Source organism: Pleurodeles waltl, chromosome 10 (assembly GCF_031143425.1).
Source record: "Pleurodeles waltl isolate 20211129_DDA chromosome 10, aPleWal1.hap1.20221129, whole genome shotgun sequence".
Classification (NCBI taxonomy): domain Eukaryota; kingdom Metazoa; phylum Chordata; class Amphibia; order Caudata; family Salamandridae; genus Pleurodeles; species Pleurodeles waltl.
The window spans coordinates 640,781,662-640,794,457 of NC_090449.1; positions in this window are offsets into that span (position 1 = coordinate 640,781,662).

Below are 12,796 nucleotides of genomic sequence, written 5' to 3' on the forward strand. Positions count from 1 at the left end.
GTCAAATTTCCACGCATACAGCATGGGCGTCATAATTTTTTCACGTACAGGAGTGCACAGAATGCAGAGTCAAAAAATATGAAATGAAAAATAATAAATTAATAAGGTACATGACATGTCCACCATATTGTCCATGTAGCGTCAAATTTCCACGCATACAGCATGGGCGTCATAATTTTTTCACGTACAGGAGTGCACAGAATGCAGAGTCAAAAAATATGAAATGAAAAATAATAAATTAATAAGGTACATGACATGTCCACCATAATGTCCATGTAGCGTCAAATTTCCACGCATACAGCATGGGCATCATAATTTTTCACGTACAGGAGTGCACAGAATGCAGAGTCAAATATAAATTTTCATATATGTTTCTCATATTTGCCAGGAAATTATAATTCTACACTAGAACTGTAAACTCAGCCTCACAATAATGTAAGGGAACAATGAAGAAATTACTTTTGACTCTGCATTATGTGCAATGTTATGTGTTAAAAAATATGACACACAATCTGTATGCGTGAAAATATGACGCATAACGGAAAAATAAAAACGGCGGCCATTTTATGCAGGAAGTGATGTAATAGGATATCCTGTTTACAAAATCTGTACTGTGAGTTAACTTTCACTTTCACTTTGCAGTCTCAGATTTACCTAGACTGTGTGGTTGTGTGAAAAGTGTAGTCCTGTGTTTAACTGCTTTTGTGTCCTGTGTACCTTGTATTTTGTGTTTTTGTGATCATAGTCTTGTTGTCTAATATTGTCTTAGTCTGTTTAGTATACTTTTGTCCAATCCTGTTTTTGTTTGTATTGTCTGTGGGAGTCTGTTCTGGGTAGTTTAACTTTGGGGTTAGTTGGGCTATTTTTCTTAAGTTTTCTTTTTCCTTCACTACTCTACCTTTCCCCATTTCACACTTTTACTTGTTTGTCTCATTTTTCACCTTTCAATTTGTTAATATGTCAGGTATGCCTCGGCTTGGCAGGATGGGTGAGGAGGAATTGGGGGGATTCATTTGGCTTGTTTGCCATTTCCTCCCACTCATGCTGGAGGCTGGGGGCCGTGTGATACAGGGGTATTACACGGAGGCACCTAAAGTCCGGTGGGGGAAGGTGCGCCATCACCTGGTCCGGGTGTACGGTAGCATTAGGAATGAGCATCAACTAAAGCACCGCTACATATCCAGGGAGCAGGACCTGCTGGACCACCTGGGAATCAGGATTGGTGGCCATGTTGGTGAGTACAAATCAATTACATGTGAATAATTGAAATCTCTGTGGGGACATGTGATGATTGTTACCCAATCTGCTAGATAAGTAGCTGACTGTGTGTAATGCTAGGGAAACCTAATGTGTATTTGTTGCACAATGTGTAGGAAGACCAATGCTTATATTGGCCAGTGAGAAAGTTATGTTGAAACAACATACCTATATATGAAGACGCCATAGCTAGACAGAAAATTGAAAACCCATGATGATGCTATAAATTTGTGGTGCCTTCACGTCACATGAAGTTAGCTATATTGTCCACACATATGTCACATGTGTGTCTGGTTGCTGTGTGTTGAAAATGTCCACATAGCCTGTTTGAGTTTGAGGGGTCATGCAGTCCTCAAGTAACCAGCTTTTGGATGTCTCTCTGGGATGCACATGATGAGATGAATGCAAGCCATTATTGCTGGGGAATACTAATGGAGGTGTATCTTTGACAACACATGACTGTCCTGGCCACTGCATGTGTGTAGTAGGGTGTATAACTGTAGCAGGAGACTCATCCAATGTTAATGTTGATTAAAAATTCATCCATGCAGTATGAGCATGTGGGAAAGTGTATCATTACCATGTCATATTCACACAGTGTCATAGTAACTGCAATTATTTGTCACTGCACGGAGTCTGAGTATATTCTTCCTTTCATGCTTTACAAGTGGACCAGCACTGTACACCGTGGGAGAGGTGGCACATTTTGAGGACCCCGATACCTACAGTGAGTGTGGCCTGAGTGCTATTTTTATTGTTTGCTAGTGATGCATGATGGACTACTGTGTGTTCAACAGAATTCATGATTTGATGCGCTGCCCGTTCATTGGCATTGTTGCTTTAGTGGGATTTCAAATATCACTTCTGTTTCAGTAGACCAATACTTAGCCATCTCTCAGATTTAGGGGTTGTGGGTCATTCCAGTCGGCCCGCTATGGGGAATGGGATGAGTCATGTGGAATACACTGGTTAATGTAAGAGTTGCTCTGGGACTTGGCTTGAACTGAGTCTGCATATCAGACTGACATTCTCCCAGATAGCTTTGGCAAATGGCTTGTATGAAATATGCAGCTTCCTAGTTGAGGATGCACTGTGTACACTGTAGGTTGGATCTTCCGGGGGCATGTACTTCCACAAGTCGAACTAGAAGTGTGTGTGACTAGAGTGCAATGGCCTGGGTATTCAGTCGACTCATAATCATGGGTGTTCTTGCTCCTCTGTGTGTGTTGTAAAACATGCCTCACTGATAGTATGTGATGTTGGCCTGAGTCAGAGCATTTTGACATGTGTGGACCTTGGATATGACAATGTTTGGCTGACTCCAACGTGTTGCTAGCCCTACATTGGTGTTGTGTGTGGAGGCAAATACTTGTTGACCTTTCTATACACTCCTGGGTGTGCATTGAACCTGGGATTGTTGGTTGTTCTTCCCACCCCACCCTCAAAGACTGCCATGTGATTGGGAATAGGGTACCTAGGACTGTAGTAACCAGTATGTTACAGGTACTTGTGACCTTTTGCAACTTTGTTTAGAACCTAGGGCCAGATGTAGCAAACCGTTTGCAAGTCGCAACCGGCGAAAATCGCCGTTTGCGAGTCACAAACGTGTGTTTGCTATGCAGAAATGCATTTTGCGAGTCGGAACCGACTCGCAAAATGCATTTCTGACTCGCAATTAGGAAGGGGTGTTCCCTTCCTATTTGCGACTCGCAGTGGTATGCAATTCCATTTGCGACCGAGTACGCGGTCGCAAATGGAGTCGCAGTTACCATCCACTTGAAGTGAATGGTAACCCACTCGCAAACTGGAAGGGGTCCCCATAGGACCCCTTCCCCTTTGTGAGTGGACCCAAAAATATTTTTTCAGAGCAGGCAGTGGTCCAAGGCCCAGAAAAAATCAGAAACTAAAGGTTTCGTTTTTTTTTTCTAAGTGCACCTTTAAGGAAAACGGGCTACACTTGGAAAAAAAAAACCTGCTTTATTTAAAAGCAGTCACGGACATGGAGGTCTGCTGTTCCCAGCAGGCCTCCATCCCTGTGAGTGCCCATAGTCTTTATGGGGGCGCAAATTGCGACCCACCTCATTAATATTAATGAGGTGGGTCTTTGCGACCCCACAGCGGCTCGGGCTCGCAAATTGCAAGTCGCAATTTGCCGTCTTCCTACATCTGGCCCCTAGTGTACACATTCGGTTATGGCCCATGGGTTCAATATTTGCAAACAACAAATTACAAATGGCATTGAGTGAGGGTTGTGATAGTTATCACATAGAGTGACATATGTAGTGAAGTCAGTATGCGGAAGAGGTTCAGCCATAATGTCAGCTGCATTAGGCATTATTTGGATGAGAAGTTTATGCTGATGTCATCCATCATGTAGAGACATGGATATGCTAGGTGTGAGATGGCCTTATGTATGCAGGCTTCACATGTACTTCCTCTGAGACTTTAAATAAACTATGTTGTGACAATTGCTGTAACAAATACAGTACAAGTAATGTACAAATAACCCATTGTGCTATTCCACCCAATGAAATTCCCATGGTAAATATTTGCCATATCTCTTCACAGCTGCAAACATGAGTGCCGCAGATAGACACCAATTTGAGAGGCGTGCCATGCGATACCGGCACATCCTGCAGGTGCAGTCGGGGTACAGGAGGATGGCCCGAAAATACCAATCAGATCGGGCCTCCGGGGCATGGTGGGCCTCACCACAGGGTGGCCCTACATTGCCCACAACAGCCACCGCCACCACATCCACCAGGCCTCCCCAAGTGGCCCCAGCAACGTCGGGCACAGTTGACCCTGGCTCCTCATCAAGACCTGGACCCAGCCATGTTAAACAACCAGGACAGTCCAGTGGGCATTCAACTGCTGGCACAAGGTCCACCTCGGCCGGCACACAGACTGCATCAGCCCCTCCTGTGGACCCAGCCGCATTCCTGGCATTGAGCCGTAAATTGGACAAGGTGTTTACAAAGGTGGACAAGCTAAGCCAGGATGTGGCATATATAAAAAAAAGGGTTCGGTCCATCAGGCGGACCCTACGGAGGGCCAACCTCTAGGACATTTGCCATGTTTAACTTTTACCCCTCCCCTCTCTCCTCTTTCCTATTTTGTACTGATAGTTGGGTTTTGGGGATTAGAATTAGGTAAGTATAGGTAGTTAGCTTAGTTAGTGTTAGGGAAGAGGATGGGGGGTACTTATTCTTTCTATCTTTATTTTTTGTGTGGGTGGGTGGGGGTCAATGTTGGGATTCCTGTTTGTTTAAAAAAAATAAAAAAAAATATATATATATATATGATTGTTTAGGATAGTATAGTATGTGTGTAGGTTAGTAAGTGTTGTCCTGCATGTGTCCTGTCTCATAATGGTGGGTGGGGGGTTGATGTTCAGATCGATTAGTTATACGTGTAGAGTAAGTTTAGCTTAGGTTAGTTAGGGACAGTTGTGGGTTAGTAGTAGTCAGGTTAGATTAGTGTAGGTATTACTTTTCCCTTAGTTGCCTTTTTGTGTGAATAAATAGTAATAAATATATAGTTAACCCTTTACATGATGCGTTAGGTGCTACTTTATCATGGCCTTGACATCAGAGTAGGTGAATGTTTTTGTATGACATTAGTTTCCTATGCTAGCCATCCCCAGAAAATGGAGGTTTAACATGCCAGCTACCCGTGTGATAACTTGGTAAGTATCCACCATTTGGGAGACCCACCATTGGTAGTTTTCATCGATCACCAAGGTTTTGTGTTGGTGAGTATGTATTCTACTTCACAAAGTGTGCTTCCAGACTTGTTATTGTGGGTAATTTAATAGGTCGGACTGCAGTGTGATGTTCAGGGAGATCTTTGTAGATGAGGTGTTGTTAACACTCTTGTCTTGTTGCCTTCATTGCTGACCTACATCATGTGTGTACTAATTCTGCATGACTTTCCTTCATGGAAGTATACTCAGAAAGGGTGATTGATGCAGTGTTATTTTTTTATGTTTGCTTACATTGTGCAGCATACTTTCATGTTTTAGTATTGCATGGTGCCTACATATCTCAGCCACCATTAGTTGACTAGAATTGCTATAGATGGTGCATCATTCTGTCTAAAACAGCATGATTGTGTGTGGTTAGTCCCTTCATCAGTTATTCTCCTCAGTATGGTAAGGCTATGATGCAATCCTGGCCACTGCACAGATGTATCAGACTACATGATGTCAGGACAGTTGTATTGACAAGCTACATGGTTGCCACACAGGCACTTTGGAGTTATGTACTGCACAGTTGAAGTGTGAAATAACACAGAGACATAATAGGTGTGCAAGTGCTATTTATTTATAGGTGCTGTAGTGCAAAATGTCCATTGTCCATGTTTGCTGGGTCCGTTCTGGTGCATTCTTACATGGTGATCCTACAGAAGGGGTGTGGATGAGGCTCCTGACATGCTGGGGTGATGTCACAGACAGTGCAGAGGGACAGGAATTGGCAAATAGTAGGAGAGAGACATTCACTGGCAATGCTGACAAGTCATAAAGTGGATTGCAGAACAGTCATTGAGTGTAGTTGTAGTGAGACTGGCATTTGACAAAACGTAGGACCTTGGTCAAAGTAGGCCATGGTGCAGGGACTAGTGCTTCCGGGTACTCTTCCGTGAGAATGTGATCTGTTCCATGTCTTCTTCTTCTGATGTGTGTGTTGCCTGGTTTGTCCTTGTTGTTGTTGGTTGTGAAGGGGCAACACACACCTCAGTGTTAGAAGACATGGAGGCAGACATCCTGGGGGCTGCTCCCTGTGGAGTTATTAAGGGCAGTACTGCAGCAAGGAGGGCCTGCTGGTTTTTGAGAATAGCAGCCACATCACGATGGTAGGCAGCCAGGTCGGCCCTGAGGTGTTCAATGTTGCATTCGTGCACACGTTGACTGGATTGCAGTTGTAGGTGTTGTGTCAACTGGATGACAGCTGTGCTGATTTCCTTCAGTGTTTTGGCAAGTTCCTGCAAGAGAGATGTTCGGGCTTGCATAGCAGCTGCCTGATCTGCAAATGCGTCATACATGAACGCACCCCCTCAAGGCTGGCTGCCATGTTTTGCATCCCCACCCGCACCTCCTTGGCCAGCTCCCGCTGTACCCCAACTACAGTTCTTTCAAAGCTGGTGCCAGTGTCGTCAGAGTCCTCAGCTGTGTTGGAGCTGGCAGGTCTTAGAATTGGGGGGGTGGGTGTTTCTTCTGTGATGGCTGCTTCTTCTGTGCTCCTCCTTGTGACTGAAGGTGGGGTCTGGAGGGTTTCAAGGACCTTTTGGATAGTCTCCTGGGAAATATTTATGGGATCATCATCCATGTCATCAGGGAAATCAGGGACAGGCATATCGGCAGGAGATCCATGTTCCTCTGCAATGAAACAGGGTACAATTAGGGTGTCTGTGGTGTGACAATTTTGCCATAACATGCAAGCCTTTGGATGACTTAACTTTGTGCTCTGGTTTGGTATTGGTATCTGCTGTCCTTCATATGGGCATTGTTATAGGCCTATGGCCCACCTGTGTGTCACATGTATGATATAGAGTTATCAGACATGTCTGCCTAATTGCCTCTAGGTGTTGCTTTGTACCAATTTGGGAATAGCCATCTTTTTGTCTTACTCGTCCCTCCGTGTATATCTATTCTTATGGAGAGACATTTTGTTGCGTGGGCTCTCATTATCCTACATGAGATTACTGGATTTCTAGGCAGCAGGATAGCTAATGGTGTGGGGGACTGAGTCTGACCCACTTGTAAATAACTCTGTCACCCTAATTCTTTCTTTTTGCTCTGGCTAACTAGCAGTGCCTCATGTCTCCCACGGCAAAGAAATGATTAGACAGCCGAGCGCATGACATCTTTGGAAACTTCTCAGGGAAGTCGTGGTCACTCAGATCCAAACCAATTCTCTCTTTTCCAGTATGATCTCATATACAAATGACAAAGACAGTATTTGTTTTATATGATGATTTCATAAAACAACTGACTTTTAGATAATTAGGTGTGAGCCACAATAACCCAAACAATACAACATGGTAGAATTGAAATAGTCACCAGGAGTGTAAAACATTTGAACAAAGCTATCATGGTGCCTAACTGTTTCTACTCTCCCTTTGCTTGTTCTATTTAGAGCACAGCATATTAAGCTTCGAGCTTGCCTGTCTGAATCACTGGGGAGACATTAGCCCTCATATCTGAGCAATGGCCTGTGATCTGGTTCAGCATCTGCAGCACGGCAGGCAGCGTCTAGTTGTGGTTCTCTGTTCGGAAACTCCCTCTTGCGTGTATTGGGACAAGGTAGTGATTTTATAACTAACATGTCATCGTGATGACAAAGTGTCCCTACGCAGGAATGCCAAATCTGAACTCCTACCACATCTATTGGCAATGTACCAGACTGTATCCTTGACTGGAGCACAGAGTGAATATGTTATGGAGAACTCCAGTGCTGAAGTAGGCAAAACAGTGTGATATGAATAAAAAACAACACGGTAGAACTGGCTATTTGCAAAATAACTGATACGAAGCCTAATAAAAAGCATTTAGTGCAAAGTGCACAGAGGCTCTAAGCTGTTAGCAAATGAATAAAAGTACATTCAGGGCAAAGTGCACAAAGGCATAAAGCCTGAAGCTAATGCGCAAAGTATACGTAAAACTTACCACCCTACACTTTGACTGGCTGTGGGTGTTGTGAATGCCCTGGCAGCACACTTGCCTCTCAGGACCTGCCCCAAACACTTTTTATTCACATTGACCTAAATGTACATGTTATGTGGCATATCCTATGCATGGCAATGTTAGGATGTGGTATGGATGTAAACATTGTTGATGTTTCCAGATGATGTTTGGTAATGTGTGTTTAACCGGTTCTGTGCCTTGGACGAGATGATCTCGTCCAAGGCTACAGTTCCCCTGTGCCTTGGATGAGATCATCTCGTCCTAGGCACAGGGGAACTTGGGGGAGCGCTAGCACACCCCCCCGTGCACCCCCTCCCCCCCCAGGCTGGGATGGAGGGGAAGACCTTCTCCTTCCACCCGCGCCCCCCCCCACGGCAATCCGATGACGTCAGCGCGCGCACAGCGCGCTGACGTCATCTAGTGTTGCCGGGCGCGCTGGAAGCCATTTGCTTCCAGCGCGTCTTCGGAGGAGGACGTCGAAGGTGAGTCCTCTCCGTTTTTGGGGGGCGGGGGGTGGTGAAAACAGACACGGGGGAAAGGAAAGGGTTTTTCCTTTCCCCCTGTGCCTGTTTTCACAAGATTCCTGCTCCACGATCGCGGGCAGGGCCCGCGATCGTGGAGCAGGAATCTCCACTAGCCACCAGGGATTTTCTTTCTTGGTAATTTTGGGGGCGACCCCTTGGGCAAGGGTCGCCCCCCCCCAGGGGCAATTTTTATTTGTATTTCGCCCCCCCCTGGGGGCAGATCCGCAGATTTTTCGGCAGATCTTCCCCCAGGGGGGGGCGAAAACCACTAGACACCAGGGATATTGTTATTTATGTGTATTTTGGGGGCGACCCCTTGGGCAAGGGTTGCCCCCCCCGGGCAATTCTTTTTGTATTTAGCCCCCGGGGGGGGGGGGGGGGCGAAAACCACTAGACACCAGGGATTTTATTATTTGTGTGTATTTTGGGGGTGACCCCTTGGGCAACGGTCGCCCCCCTAAGGTGGAGAAAATTTGTATTGGCCATCTCTGCCCGTAATTTTGTAGGCCCATCTGCCCCCAAGGAGGGCAGAAACCACCAATACGGCAGGGATTTTTTTGTTTTGTTTTGTGTTGTGCTGGGGGTGCCCCCTTTGGAAAGGGTCGCCCCCTGAAAGGGGGCACAGAGGTGTTGGCCATTTCTGCCCCCCTTGGGGGCAGATTGGCCAATTTCTTTACGCCCATCTACCCCCGAGGGGGGCAGGATCCACTTAGGTACCAGTGACAACCTCTAAGTTCTTGGTGGTGGGGTGTTTGTCAACTGGCAAAGTATTTGTGATTATAACAATTTATTTCTTCTTTTTCTTCTAGTTCAACGCTTTTGCTTCCTTTGCTGTGGATCTTTGCGGTTTTGGCAGTAGTTGTCCTGTGGTTTGCATAGTTGCATGTTTTAGGTAAGTGAAAGCAATTTACTCCAAAGGAGTATTGTTGACATGTTTGTAGGTGGTGTACTAAATGCAGTATTGTGTGTTTGACATTGTCCTTAGATTTGAGCACAGCGATGTTTGTGTTGTCATATGTCTAATTTTCTTTTTTCTTTTTAGTGGGATATCATTGGGGATTGCTGTCTGTGCAGAGTAGTTGCTTGGTGAGTAGCTATTTCAGGCAAGTGAGTGGTATAGTTTTTTGTAGTACATAACTCTTTGTGATAAAGCTACACTTTGTTTATTACTTATTTTAGTACTAGTTGTTGTTGGCAATCCATTTGTTGTTAGGATCATGGCTAGCCGCAAAGTGACCGCTCAGCAGGTTGTTCGCATGCTCTTTGAGTCATCTTCAGACCATGATTACGACACTGACTCTGCATCTGAGGCAGAGGAGGAAGCAGGAGATTCTGGAAGTGAGTTTTCTGTCCGAGAGTATTCTTCTGATGAGGAAGCTACTCTCAGTGCAGATGAAGGGCCTGTGTTAGAGGAGGACATTGATGTGCCAAGAGTGCAGCAGCCTGGGGCTGCAGGGTTTCCCATTGGAAGACCTGACACCTGGATTGCCCCAAACATGAAGCAGCCACAGTTACTGGTCTCCCAGGGTGTAGAGTTAATACGGAAAACTTTCTGCCTGTCCATTTCTTTCACTTGTTTATGGACGATGTATTTTTGGAAGAGATTGTGGAGCAGACAAATGTGTATGAAGAGCAATATTTGCGGGACAACGCTGCCAGACTTAAGCCTCAGTCTAGAGCTACTCATTGGGTTCCCACATATCTGGAAGAGATGAAAAGGTTTTTAGGTTTGTCTTTTTTGATGGGGTTGATCGGGAAGCCGTCACTGGCTTCTTATTGGTCTACTAGCCCCTTGATGGCAACTGCTATATTTCCTGCAACTATGACACGTAATAGGTATTTGCTTCTTCTTCGTATGCTGCATTTTGTAGACAATGCTTTAGCCTTGCCACGAGATCACCCTGATTGTGACCGCCTTTTTAAGATTAGGCCTGTCCTTGATCATTTTGTGGATCGGTTTTCAGAGGTCTATGTTCCAGGCAAAGAGATAAGTGTGGACGAGTCTTTGGTCCTTTTCAAGGGGCGTTTAGTTTTTAAGCAGTACATTCCTAGTAAGAGGGCACGGTATGGGATTAAATTGTATCTGCTGTCAGAAAGCAGTACAGGATATGTGTATAATTTCCGGGTCTACACTGGTAGGGATTCCAGTATTGACCCTCCTGGTTGTCCGGCCACTTTTGGAGTTAGCGAAAAAATTGTGTGGGAACTTGCTAGACGGCTGTTTAACAAAGGTCACCATTTGTACGTAGATAATTTCTACACTGGATTGCAGTTGTTCAAGGAGTTGTTTAGGGTGGACACTGTTGCTTGTGGCACAGTCCGTTGTAACCGGAAAGACTATCCAAGGGAGCTTGTCTGTAAAAAACTTGAGAGGGGACAGTGCAGTGCCTTGCGGAATAATGAGCTGCTAGCTCTGAAATTTTCAGACAGGAGGGATGTGTACATGCTATCGACCATCCATGATGAGAGTACTTCCCCTGTGGCTGTTTGGGGTCAGGTTGCGGAAGTGCGCAAACCTGCGTGCATTTTGGACTACAATAGGCACATGGGTGGGGTTGATAGAGTAGATCAGAGGTTAGAACCTTACACTGCTCTTCGTAAGTCTTATGTGTGGTATAAAAAGTTGGCCCTACATTTATTTCATTTGGCAACTTTTAATGCCTTTATTGTATACAAGGATTGTTCACCCGAGTCAAGGATGACATTTGTTAAATTTCAGGAGTCGGTGATAGAAAGCCTTATTGTGGTGGAACCGGCAAGAGTTCCTAGAGTAGAAGTGATGGAGGATGTGGCTAGATTGAAAGATCGGCACTTTCCAGATCACATTCCTCCCACTCCCAAAAAAGACATGCCCACAAAGAAATGTAGAGTATGTGCCCGGAGATCAATCCGGAGGGAGAGCCGGATGTACTGCCCCGAATGCCCTTCAAAGCCTGGGCTGTGTGTGCCCAGCTGTTTTAGAAGATACCACACAAGGAAAAACTTTTGGGAAATACCGTGAGCGTAAGCTGTCTGTTTTATATTTTCATATGTTTCACGGTTGGCATCTGTCGTGTATTTAGTTAGAGCTTTTGTGTTTGTAGTTTTGTGCTTATTTTATAATTAGTAGTTTCTTTGTTGTTTATAAATAAAAAAAAGTGATTGCGTTGTGCGTGGGGTGGTGCTTGGCTGGCGGTGTGCGTGGGGTGGCGCTTGGCTGGCGGTGTGTGTGGGGTGGCGCTTGGCTGGCGGTGTGCTTGGGGTGGCGCTTGGCTGGCGGTGTGCTTGGGGTGGCGCTTGGCTGGCGGTGTGCTAGGGGTGGCGCTTGGCTGGCGGTGTGCGTGGGGTGGCGCTTGGCTGGCGGTGTGCTTGGGGTGGCGCTTGGCTGGCGGTGTGCTTGGGGTGGCACTTGGCTGGCGGTGTGCTTGGTGTGGCGCTTGGCTGGCGGTGTGCGTGGGGTGGCGCTTGGCTGGCGGTGCCAGCCAAACGGCAGTCCACACTCCCATCAGCTGGTGTGATTCTTGTATCAGGCATGTGGGCGTATGTAAGTGATGGGCCCTTGAGTGGTGCGGTCTGTCGATGTGAGTGTTGTAATGTGCTGGGCCCGTGGCTGGCGGTGTGAATGGTCTTGCGCGTGTCATGTATGAAAGGTGTGTGAATGGACTGTAAAGCGGTTGGTGCCTTGTCGCGGCTTTACAGCTCACGAGCTGTGAGTTATTGGTTCACTTTTTTGCCTTTCAGTTATTAGCAGTGCATTTAATTTTTGTGAAATCTCTTGTTAATTAAATTTGATCCACTGAACCATCACTCACCCTCGTGCCAAATCCAACCAGTATGTGTTGTAAAAAATGACAAAACCTGCTCCGCTGTAATCAGGCGTCGCAGCACACCTGTGACACGCTAGGTGCCTCAGGTGGGACCCCGATGATGAAGCATGCCACCAACTTGGTTGGTGGGTGAGGGGTCTTCTTCACATAACCTAAGTGTGTTTCTTTTCACAATTTTAGTGTTTGGCACATCACGGACGTATGTGCACACATCAAAGTGATATATTCCAAAAATACCTGTGTTTGGGGGGAGGGCCCACCTATGTTTTTGGTCCTGGGTGCGGCCTTCATGTAGGGAAACCTACAAAACCCAGAAACTTTTTAAAACTAGACACCCCAAGGAGTCCAGGGAGGTGTGGCTTGCGTGGCTCCCCCCCCCATTTTCTTACCCAGACTCCTCTGTAAACCTCAAAATTTGCATAAAAAAGCATATTTTCCTGATTTTTCTTAGTAGGATCACCGCTCCAGCAGAAAATTCCCAGTTTTCCCCTCAGTCTCCCAAGTAAAATGACACCTCACTTATG